Genomic DNA, 12,840 nt, shown 5'->3' with positions numbered 1-12,840 from the left:
TAGAGCCTGGAGAATGTGGAGATATTTAGGTATAATATTTATTGATATTTATTGAACATTTACTATGTACTAGGCTCCATATTAAGTACCTTACAGGCCTTATCTCAATTTTACAGTTGAGAAAATAAAGCCTATGATAAATTATTCTGATCAAGAGAATGTAGCCAGTGAGTAGCAAAGCCCTATTTAAAACTGTCTGCTAATTTCCAAATTCACACTCAAAATCAATGGTCTTCAAACATTGTGATGATACTTTTCTATTATTAAAAACTTTGGGGGTTTGCACCCCAATGTATCTATATTTATTTATTCATAAATTATATACATATATTCTCCACTAATAAATTATATATATTATAAAATAGACAAAAAATAGAAATGAAACAAGAAAAAGATGAAGCAAATAATATACAATAATGTAGATAAAAATATTTTAAAAACAAGAAATGTAGTGTTTTTTAATTTATTAAATGTACACAAATATTTTTTTGTTCTCACTAAAAAATAATAATAGTAGTAGTAGTAGCTGGAAAAATTATATCACAAAGACACTTATAGCCAAATGGAAAAAAAAGTCCATCATCAAGCGAGCTTGCTAAATTATGATGCTCATTTTTTCATTCTTAACCTCCTTAGACAAAAATTTCTGTTGAAATTCAGCTAGTAAATATTCATATTTCCAGATGTCAATCAGTCATTCTTGCAAGCTAGTAGAAAAGTGTTATTTTTATATATTTAATATATAGCTTCAAACACCATCAAAACTCTTCATTTTGATGGTTTTTAAACAAAAAAAAAATCCTGCTTCCAAGTGTTTCTAAGAATACACATATGAACATTTTTATATGATACACTTGTTTTTCTTTAGAAACAGAATCACATAAAGTGGAAACACATCAAAATCTTCTTTTTTAAAATTCTCTCTTTATAGCAGGTTTCTTGTGAAACACATAAGCATTTCTCATACATTGTTCAAGAGTGAAAAGACAGTTTCACTTAAAACGACAATTTAAGTGTGCAGGGAATTTTTTGTTTGGTGTTTTTTTTTTCAAAAATATCTTCTAGGTCACTAGAGTGAGCTGCTTGTCATCAGAAAAAAAGGTCAGCGACTTTGAAACATTAGTGTTTTCATAAAATAAAAATCCAAAATGAATCTCTAATTCTTCCTTTGTTTTAAGACTTCGTCATGAGATAACTTGTGAACGTAGGTGTGATATAAAGACTTTCATGGTCACTATCCTCTCTCCCCATCTTATAAAATTTTACAAAAATTGAACTTTTTATGGTGGGGTTAGGCAAATATTTTCTGTAAAAGGCTTGATAGTCGATATTTTTAGGCCCTCGAGTCTCTGTTGCAACTACTATTGGGACTAAGGAAAGTTTCCCCCTTACCCCTTTAGTTCTTCTGTCTGGTCAAATAATTCAAATGGCATGCAGCAGATTAACAGGAGAATACCAAATTTTAATACAGGCACAAGGGGAATTCACATAAGCATGAAAATTCCAAAGACAGGCAAAATGAGGTATATAAGTCATTTGGACTAAGGAGGGGGAAGTAGGCAATTCACAGGTAGATGAGAAAGAGCAAGTATTAGGCAAACACATTCTTTCAGGGCCACCCAGAAACCATGAGACACTAAGGAGAATCTAGCAAACAGATTTCTTGTTTGGATCCTGCCACACTTAATTTATATGTACTAAGGTGATTATGCTGAGGTTCCCTTCCTGAAGCAGGTTCTTCTCTCTGAATCTCTTCAGGGAGGTAAAAAAATAAATAAAATAAAACTCCTCCTGAGTGGGTTGGGTTTTCATTGTTCTCAGCTGGAAATAATTTGCATGCAGGGCTGCGCATCCCAGGGAGACTGGCGCCTGACCCCCTCACTATTTAACTCTGCCATTGCTGCCTGAAAGCTGCCATAAACAATACAAAACCAATGAGCGTGGCTGTGTAAATAAAACTTTATTTACAAAAATAGGAATCAGGCTGGAATTGCCCATGGTCACAGTTTGCTCACCCTAGATTTAGGATGATATAATTCTTAAATCCACTCAACCGAGCACAGATAACGTGCAATATGTTCCAGTATTCCAAAAAGGAAAAGAGTGCAGATGCCTCCCTCTGCTCTAGGAACCTCTCACTTTTTCCTGAGGGTACCATGCCTACTGTATGGTATGTACACATCCAACAGACAAGACTAATGAGGGTGCCAGTGTTTTTTTTAACGTAAAAGTTAAATGTTGGGGACATTTAAGATTTTTCTTAAAAATTTTTGGATACAGATGAATGTAAATGATGTTCCAATATTTTTGTCCTTCATCTCAATTGACTATTGTGTACACTCCCGCTTTTCCATACCCCTTTATTGACTTAAAGCTACTGCACCTCTGTCTGTAAAAGCAGGTGATTGGGATAGAAGTGGTAGGTGAAGCGAAGGAGAGGGTTGTTGGGACCTTTACTGTCTCTAACAGTAGCCAACTTTCGGATGAGGGTGTCAATGTGATGGCCGCCTCCAAGGATGAAGGTCAAAAAGAAGAACTAATGGAAGAAGAAATAGAACAGGGCTTCTGGCTCTTGGACAGATTTTCTAATTACCATCCAGACTAACTGCCTTACCACGCTACGTTGCTCTTATTTATTTAAAGATATGTCTCTGCCACTAGACTGTGAGCTCCTTGAGGGTATCTTTGGTAGCTTTTTAAGAAACCAGGTATCATGAGCCGTCAATAAATAATGTTTATTGCGCGAGTGAATGCCAAGCTGCAGAAGAAGAGACATTGTTCAGGAATAGGTTAATTTAAGATTAGCTAAGATAAGACAGACACATAAAAACATAAAGCAGTATATGTCCCCAGAGTGTCACTGTGCATCACAGACCCACCCCAAGTGAGGGAGGGAGGACATTACTGTCACTCAGCGGGATGGGATATTTCACCATCATCAGGAGATGTGTTATATGAGGAGATATAAGGGAAGTCTCCAGGTTTATTAATTTTGTTTTTTCACAGATAGCCAGAGTGGCAATCATTTAGTTGATTTGATCAATAGAGACTGCAAGACTGGAAAATCCTGGTAAAACACAATCTACTTAATGCCAAATTATGTGGATTGTTTAGGCTTATTGAACTGGAAAATGCCAAATTCTTTTCACTTGGCACCACATGAAAATTATCTGCAATGATTAAGTGCAGAATCCCAGACCATGTCAAGACGTTAGCCAGCTGACGATGGATTGTCTTTAAGCAGGCATGGCTTCCCCTGAAGACAAAGGTTAATCCTATTTTCTGTATTTCATGTTTGAACTGGTGTCAGTTTATAATGTCTCAAGTGTTTTTAAATCTGGATATTATTTGTCAATTAAGATTCCTTTGGTCACGTTAAGCTTTGTAGGCTCTTATATGTAGGTTTGCATTCTTGCTCTCTCCCCTCCCCTCCCCTCCCCTCCCCTCTCCTTCTCCCTCTCCCTCTCTGAGCTCAGCTCTCTGAAAATTCCTGCTGAATCAACATATTCACTTCTCTATGGGACAGGGAAATGGACCACACAGTTTGAAACAGGGTGAATAAATAGAGGTGTGAGTAGAATACACAAGTAGAAAATTAATGTGACTTTTCAAGTAGCAAAGGATTTTGCTTGGAGGAAAAAAAAACCTTACATTCTAGTCCCCGCTTTTCTGATAGTTTTATCCAGGTTGCTTAACCCTCCTAGGCCTCAGTTTCCTCATCTGTATAATGAGTGGGCTGGATCGCTACTGCCCCTTCCAACTTCATGATTCTGAGATAAATTAAGAGCTAATAAATCTATAGCTTGAATCATTAATACTAAAAACCTTGACCTTAGAGACAAACTATGCTTTATAAAGAAAGTCATCTGATTCTAGGCTGAGTGATTCCAAAGAGGGATCTCAAAAATAGAAGGTGGAAAATACAAGTCGAAATCCAGGATTATTCACAGTTGTCACACTGATCTCCACAGGACTCTCAGACGGATTTGCTGCCTGTGCTAGAGCAGCCCCTCCCTGGGACACAGGCACTTCCAGTCACGATTTCTAGAGTTCCGTCTCCATTATTCTCTGTCTCAGGTTTTTCACTCTCTGCCTCCCCTCTCCAGTGCCCACACCACAACCCTTTTCCTCCCTCCTCCAAGAATACCAGAAAGTGTGTGTCTTCAAGGGCTGCAAAAGCCTTCCCTGAAACCTGATCACAAACAAGGACAAGGGACCCTGATCAGGAGCTAGTCCGGCCCTCTCCGGTGACCCACTTTTTAATAACTTCCTCCCTTGCGATCAGGTTCTGTCGGCACAGATAACAGGCCGGCAGCCTGGAAAGGTTCTTGCAATATTGACTCGGGCCTTCTCCCCCCGGGGCTCGTGCCACAGTGCAAGCCCCACAGTGTGCGAGAGCGAGTGCTCGAGAAACACCTTTCATCTGCACCCAGCTTCACAGAGGGGTTAGACCCTGCCAAGAATTGACGACATTCATTTCTTCAAGGGAGCATTCAAAGCTGCTCTCCACGGGTTGAGGGTGAGCAGTCTGTGCTCCTTAGTCAGATTGTACTCTCTGACTCAGCTTCACATGCTGCTGTTCTCTGGGCTGTTACCGAGGATTTTTCTAATGAGCCATTTCTCTTCCCTGCAGCCCCACTGGCACTCAAACCGCAGGCCACTTCCCCAGGCTCAGCCCCTGAGTGGATTCTCACATCCACCTTGCAGGCTGATGGAAATTTTGCCTACAAGCAAATTAATTCCTTGCGATTCTACTAGATACATATTTAATGCATTTTAAAAATAGATACTGAATGTCATTTCCACGGCTATTTCAGTTGATCGATGGCAAATTTTCTTTTAAATAAAACTTTTATATGCATAAATGATTTATTTAACATTGGGCAGATTTTATTCCCGGGAGGAGCAGGGGTTGTACGTATTGTTTGCTGTCCTTTCCTGGCACAGAATTGTAGGAAACCACAGAGATTGGGCTCGGAATACAGACATCTGAAAAACATTTGATTTCCATTGTATTTCTTAAAATTTTACTGGTAGCTGAAGACTTTTATCAGTCCATAATCATAATTGGACCAGAACATGAAATAGCTGTGAGAACTTAGAAAAACACTCTTGCTGGAATAAGTTTATTCTTAGAAACCAAGGCTTGTTCTGACTTAGAAGGAGGAAAATTATAATAGCATATAGGCACTGGAAAGTATTTTTCAAGAAAAGTCACCTTTTTTCAATTATCGATCTGAACAGTGATCAGGTTAGTTGTTCAGATCTTTAAATAGATTAGAAATGAGTATATTGTCTTCCAAAAAGGATGTCATCCTGAGAGAAAAATGCCTTTTCTGAAATGGTTCCTAAACTCATTTTACGGAGACCAAACCCAAGCCCTGACTGAGAAATGCCCAAACAGTAAGCCAGCTAAGAAGGTGACCACAGATCTGATTCTAGGAGCTTTTCCACTTTTAACGTTTAAAATTCATTCCAGCTGGAACTGTGATGTACAAGTACACATGAAAAGAACTTTGTATGAACATTACATATGTAGTTATTTATACTGCAATGCTTTATTTTTCCAAATATATTTATTCAATAGCTAAGACATGCAAAAGGTAAAAAGTGAAAACGTCACAAAAGAATATACGAGTATAGTTTCCCTAATTCTCCCCCCAACCCTTACTGAGACCAAAACTGTTATCAGTTTCTTACATAACCTTCCAAAGATAATATGTGTCTATTTTTTCAAAGATGATAGCATTTTGAACACGTAGTTCTTGCACCTTACTTTCCCCTACTTAGTTTATCTTGGAGCTCAACCTCATTCTTTTTAATGGCTACAAAGTGTTCTCTCATATGGATGTTACATAATTTATTTAGCCAGTCCTCTAGTGATGAACTTTTGTGTTGGCAGTCTTTAGCTATGACAAGCTACGCTGTGACAAACATCCTTATATATCCGTGCATATGTGCCATTATTTCTATAAATTCCTAGAAGTGGGGTTGTTGGGTCTAAGGATAGTGCATTTTTAATTTTGATAGATACCACAATGTTGACCTCCTTAGAAGCTGAACCAATTTACCCACATTCTTTGCATACCTCCCCCCACTCCAAAAAAAAAAAAATACGGTCTGAGAAGACAATGTTCTCCTCATCAATCTCATTGCTCTATTTGAGTTTCTGCCTTTGTAGAATTGCTTTAAAAATAGAGAAGTAGATCTAACAGAACATGACACAACTAGCATAATATTATCCTTCAGGTCTCAACTTCAAATGTCGTTCCCTGGACAAAGTTTTCTAAACCACACAGCACACACGTCCCCAGTCACTCTCTAACCCATTATCCTTTGTGTTGTCTTACTATATCACTTGTCGCTATTGGACATTACTTTGCTTCTTTGTTTCTTGTCCCCACCCCCACCCCCAACCCTACCACCCCCACTAGAAGGGAAACCTTGGGGAAGCAGGAAGCATGACGGCCTGTGTTGTTCACCCAATACCTGAAGCGGTACCTGGCATGGAATCGGCACACAATACAGGTGTGTTGAATGAAACTTTGGGTCCACAGGTACTCTTGGTCCCCATGGGTATGAGTTTGCTCTGGAATAATTTTCCAGAGTCCTCAAAGGAAGTGGGGCGAGGGTCCGGGGGGAGCTCAGAGGAGTTTCTAACCCATTCTGGAAATCTTTTACAGGCTTTAAAGGGAAGACAAGACTCACACCAACTTCAAGGAAAACAAATGGGACCTTTGATTGGGGGCTTGAAGAAAAATACATTGAATTACCCTTGGTTCTTGGTTATGGGTCAAAGGGGAATAGAAATTAACATTTGAAAAGCAGTTTGAATAGTGTCAAGTGCCATTGCTATGATTATTAAGAGAATAGAGAGGTATCCTTTAATGAAAACTAAAGCAGAGGTCTTTGAGTTTTAGTTTATAAAGTACTCTGCTTTGAGGAAGTTCTGTCAGGCCATATCTGCTGTAGAGGGTATTCAGGGAACACAGGTAGTAATAAATGAGTGTTTGTAGAATGGGTGTTTCTAAATTCTCTCAGGGTTATTCGGCTGGGTCCGGGTGTGGCTGGCAAGTTTGGCTAGGCCTAATTAATTAGATTCAGCTTTGTGGGAAACTTTAGTAATGACTGTTGGTATAAACATTTTTTGCCGCCCATTCCCTCCCTGGCTTGGCACCAGGAAGACATGAAAATGTGATTTGAGTTTTCTAGACGTTATATATTCTGGAAGGTATAGGGGACACCATGTATATTTTCCCATTGGAAAATATTTCTCAGTCTTGATGACTTAAATACATGACATAGGTTTGTGTGTAAGACTGTGCATTTCTCAGAATTCTTACAGAAGTCTGCTACTTTGTCTGATAATTAAAGTGCCCCTTTCATGCATCAGCGCCAGCCAAGGGGGTGGCTTGTGGGAGTTAGACCCTTTTCACCCCCATTAGTCACCTTCCCCAGTTCTTTAAATAGACAATTCATGTTTTCTCAAGCTTAAAGTGCTATGAAAATGCAGCTTCAAAGACAAGTGTTTTCGCAAGCCCCCACTTCCAGTTGGATGGTTGTTTCTGAACGTCCCCATAGAGCAATGTTCCCGTCAGCCCTGGGCATGGCCCTCCAGATCTGAAGACACCGGAGAAAGCAGCCATTATAGGGCGGTCTGTCAGCTCTCTATTTCTTCCCTGTTGGACATACCACATACCAGAAAATCATTCTTGGTCACCTTTCATAGAGTTCCCCGCTCTGATCTCAGCAAGCCCAGGGACCTAAGTGAACTTCTAGCTGTGGAAGAATGTGGCGGGACTGGGTTGTCTTGTGTAAGATGGAACCAGCGGCACTGGGTGCAGGAGAATGTTTTCTGTGTCTGCCAAGTGGTTTCTTCTCAGGCCCAGGCTGTACACGTGGAAACTTCCAAATAGCAACACTTGGCAGAAGGACCTTCACTCTGAGGGCTGTGCAAAGCCCTGACCCCCTCTTAGCGTGGGGCATTTGAGCAGGTGCCTCTCTCCACAGTTCGGAAGAAAGTGCTGTGCTGAATTGTGGGTGACTAGAGCCTTCAAAGTTTGATTGAATCACATAATTTCTAAGACATAAGGACCGATATTGATCTGAAGGGTTCAAAGCACTGCTCCTTATCACAGCATATATTCCCCAGACCTTTCGTAAAATACCCTCCAAGAACAAATGAAACTACATATCTGTGTTTAAGAAATGTACAAGATTTTGAAAAGAAGTACTGTATTTCCCCATGTATAAAACACACCCTTTTTCGAAAAATTTGGGGTCTAAAAACTAGGTGCGTCTTATACAGTGGTCGTATGAGCGCCCCCCCAAAAAAAAAAACAAGCACAAACAAAGTGGAAAATGCAAGTTAAAAAAAATCTACAACCACTGTATAAGATGCACCCAGTTTTTAGACCCCAAATTTTTCGAAAAAGGCTGTGTCTTATACGTGGGGAAATATGACAAATGCTAGAATTCTGTCCCATGTAAGATTCTCCAGTATGTATTTTTCCTTATAGGTTATGAAACATCCATCTGCCTGCCTTAGATTTTTTTCTGTCCAGGAAATAAGAATTTTCCCACAAGTAACTTAAGTTGCCTAGGGGGAAAACGTATAGAGAAACACATACTTCCTAGCACGTGAAGGAGGAATGATGTTATAATTCCCTTTCATATGATCCACTGAGATTGTTTCTGAAACAAAATGCCCTATAATTGAGACAGCTGCTCCTTAGGAAGGCTCACTTTGCCAAGCCTGGCTTAAAGTCCTAACAATGTCTGCCCTTCAAATAAATACCTAACAAGAACCCATGTATCAACTCCATTCTCCAGAGCTGAGGGCACAGCAGTGAGAACATAGCTTAATCTGTAGTTTCTCGATCCTGTAAGTGTTCTATGGATAGGGTGCCCAGCGTGGCTGTCACCTAACCCTGAGACAGAGTTGTATTAGAAAAGCCAGTACAGGATATTGTCTTAGCTTGGGCTGTCATGACAAAATGCCCTAGACTGGGTGGCTTAAACAACAGAAATTTGTTTTCTCACTGTTCTGGAGGCTGGAAGTCCAAGATCAGAGTACCAGCATGGACAGACTCTGGTGGGGCCCTCTTCTTGGTTTGCAGATGGCCATCTCCTCACTGTGTCAGAGAAAGAGAGAGAGGGACAGAGGGAGAGAGAGAGAACATGAGGGCCCTGCCCAAGGCCCCCTCTCCAAATAATATCACACTGGGCTTAAACATGAATTGGGGGGGGTGTGGGGAGCTCAGGCCATAGTAGCTATTACATCAGGATAATTGAGGTTTTTGTTCCAGCTGAGGGAGCTTGAACAAATCATTTTACCTCTAAATATTTGTGTTTCCTCATCTGCAACTTAGAGGTCATTCTAGATGCTATCTTCTGGGATTTCTTCAGAGAAACTCGACCAAAAGCCTATTTAAATGGCCTTTATCACTGAGTCGGGTAAGGAGTGCAGGGATGACAAAGGCCCCAGCCAGGCAAGGCCCAAGTGTCGGCACCGAAGGCTAACAGAATGCAGGTAGGTTTCTTCACCCTTCATCTGGAATTTATTGAGCCTCTGCTATGAGCCAGACACAGAGCTAGGCACTGGGGATACAGCAACGAAGAAGACATTAACTCTCCCGGCCCTCATGAAGCCTCCACTTATATATTGCACCCAAAGCCTGGCCACAGCTAGAGGCTTTGGAAAGCGAAGCCATGAGCACTCAATTAGTCCTGCAGTTTAAAAAGTGCATTGTTTAATGTTTTCTCCCCTTGTCCAGTTTTGAGAGACCCCAATCATACATGCTGTTCAGAGGAGGTGGAGCTGCCCAGAGTGGAACCAGAGGAACGTGAGCCTCACCCCACGAGTATGTACTGCTTGGCCCTGTCTGTGGCTGACAGACTTGCTGTGTGGCCATGGACTGCCTGCCGGCTTCCACTTTGTGCCCATTTCTTCATTGACAAAGCAGGGATGATGTTATTTGCTCATCGCCTAAGGATGAGTGTGAATCACCCACCAGTCAGCATTTGGAAAGTCCACTCAGATGGAAGGATGAGTAAATGAAGTGAGCTTTGCAACTTGCCTCCGCCCGACTAACTTGCTGCCTGCCTTTCTAGAGATCTGCCTGTAATTACCTGATGTCAACATGCAGCCGTACAAAGGTAAGAAAGAGGCTGAGGGAGCTAGGTGGCCCAGGAGAGAGACACTTGGGCAGGCGTTGGGAGAAAAGGAACCCTTTTTCTCTCTGACTTCTTATTCAGATCCCTTCAAAAGAGGAATGACCTACCCAATGTGGGCAAACAGTTTCCAGGGCTGATGAGTTTCATTTACGCAGACGAGAACAAAAAGTTACCCCAGGGAGGCATTTATTTTCTGAGAAGCCATGGGCAGCCAGCGGCTGTGGGCACTTGGCCAGATACTTCAGGTGGAAGCTGCTATTACCTGAATTACCCCCAGCAAATTCTTTGATGAGGTGATGTCCGTTGTGCTGAGTAGGGCGTGGGAGACGCACTGTGTTTGGTGCCGTGGCTGCTGACAGGGTTGGGGGAGGGGTGGAAGTTAATGATTACATTTCAGTCCCCCCATTTTGTCCAGTGTTTTTCTTCACTTGGGGAAACAATAGATACTGTGATGGGATGGTTTATAATGAATAAAGCAGCTTTAAAATAAAAAGGCATGAGAGAAAGCCATGTTGTCATTTTGGCAACAAAAAGATGCAAAGGTGAACTAACTCAGTGTGTCGTTGACACATGAAGATCGCCAGGGCAAGACGTGGCATTGCCAAGGAATTCTCTCCCTAAGACTTCCCCATGGTTCAAAGGAAAACTCTTTCTTAGCCAAGTTGTTACCCCTCCTCACCTCAGCCTGAATGAAAATCTTATCCCAAGGAAAGTAAACTGTCCTAGCAAAGGAGGAAATGTTTTTGGTTTAAACTGTATACATTGGGAGCTGGACCTCTCCCTAATTTGTGACTAGTGGCCAAGTGCCCACCCTTCTTCCATTCCACCCTCCTCTCCTTCCTTTCCTACCCCTTTCCCTCCTCCCTGCTCTTAACCATGATTAACAGGTTTCAGTCCTTTAAGTAAAAAGTGATACCTTTTTGACCTCTCCTCTGAGGCGTTCCAAGTGCGTCATACGCCTGGTGTGACTGAAAAGTAACAAGTCAGAGTTCCAGGCCTGGCTCTGGGAGATAAGTCTCCTCACTTTTTAGTCATAGTGCATTGTTTCAGGATTTATCAACCTCCAGGGAGGAGGCTGCCAGGCAGGCGAGTGACCCAGTAGGAATGCAACTATGTGACAGGCTGTGTTCTGGGTTAAGTTCACAGTACGCCCTGCTTCCACTGTGGGAAAGCCCTCCCTTCTAGAAAGCCAGGGAGATGTGCGTCATCAGAGGTGGGATCAGATGCTTAGCAGCCTTCTTAGGACCAGGTGTCTGACTGCATGTGGGAAGTTTCCTCAGAGGTTTCCTGGTGAATTCCTGAGGTGAGCAGGGCAACAACAAAACAAGAACACCAAACACCACTGCCATTACTTTGAGGCCCTGTGCCCTCTCTTTCTGGGTCATTATAGCAGCCTGAACCCCCAGGAGCCATCATCTCTCCTGGCTTCATAAAATAAGAGCAAGATGATGCTGAATTCCAATGATTTCTACTCCGAACAGTCAGCAGAGCTGAGTTCTAAACTACACTGGGTGTTTTTCCTCCCTATTTATTAGGTTTTCGGAAAAGTCATGATGTATTTTTCTTATGTTTTTCATTGCAAAAATGCATCGTGACTTTTCCAACAACCCAATGTATTTTGTTTGGGCTAGGGTCATTCTTTAATAGGCTGATCTGCTTTCCATTCAGTGGCTAACTTACGAATGAAAAACATTAGGAGCTATGAGTTTTCACTGGGGGTGTTAGCACATCAGACCAATGATTCAAAAACAATGAGCCTTAGATGCTAATGAAAAGGACCAGAGGTCACCTTGTACTAATGCGCTAACTTCCACAGGGATGTCGGGAAGGAAGAAGTCATGAATGTCCTTTGTACTCTCAAATAGCAGAGCTTTACCCAGCGCACCAGGCCCAGGATTTCAGCCCCATCAGCGCTTTCCTGATCCTGAGGAGGGGCTGCTCTGACACAAGGCTTTCTGCACACAACATTCAGTCTCGCTGGAGGGATAAGCTGGACATGAATCTCCTTTGTGGTGCTTCCAGGTACCACCCTCTTCTTGTGCTCAGACCCAGTCCCTCTGAGCTTTTTGGAAACAACATCTGTCTTAGCGGGAGTTAGCTCTACAATGCCACCAGCAGCATTGCCAGTGGGTCAGGCAGTGGGCTTGTGTGTGGACATACCTTGTGGGCCTGGGATCCAGAGCGACAATGATGACGTCTGTAAGGTCAGCACGTTATGGGAGAGTCGCTATCATTTGCCTCTCGTCAGGGTGCTGACTTATACTGAGTTTTTCTAGTGTACTTTTTTCCCTTCCCCCAAAATGGTAGCATCAGCTCTCAGAAGATTTTAAAAATGCCAGGCATAGGGTTCATTACATTTCCTACCAGTTAAAAAATTGAACAGAATTACAAGAAGGCAAGGCAAGGGCCAGCCCAGTGGCGCGATGGTTAAGAACTGGCATGGGACGCCAGAGGGCCCGGGTTCGGATCCCACATATGAAGGCCAGTGACACTGTCCTCCACAGCTCAGATGCTGAACAACGGCTCAACCTGGAGCTGGGCTGCTGTGAGTTGCCGGTGAAGGCGTATGCTGCAGCCCCTGTGGCAGTGGGTTGCCATGGGCTACCGTGTGTAGCCAGCAGCCAGCGTGAGCGGCCAGCAGCCGCAGTGAGCGGCCATCAAGAA

The 12,840-nt window shown here is 42.3% G+C and overlaps 1 long non-coding RNA gene across 1 annotated transcript in view; it reads left to right on the top strand.

Annotated features, from left to right (window-relative positions):
* The first annotated feature begins 9,853 nt into the window (after positions 1–9,853).
* The window catches only part of LOC109373151 (uncharacterized), a 12,382-nt gene continuing 9,395 nt past the window's right edge, over positions 9,854–12,840 (top strand). Inside the window, exon 1 of the long non-coding RNA XR_002122166.1 lies at positions 9,854–10,158. This is a non-coding gene — a long non-coding RNA (uncharacterized LOC109373151). The remainder of the gene's footprint in view (positions 10,159–12,840) is intronic.

Source organism: Hipposideros armiger, unplaced genomic scaffold (assembly GCF_001890085.2).
Source record: "Hipposideros armiger isolate ML-2016 unplaced genomic scaffold, ASM189008v1 scaffold_16, whole genome shotgun sequence".
NCBI lineage: Eukaryota > Metazoa > Chordata > Mammalia > Chiroptera > Hipposideridae > Hipposideros > Hipposideros armiger.
The sequence above is the reverse complement of the archived record's forward strand: the minus strand, read 5'-3'. Positions and strand labels throughout refer to the sequence as shown.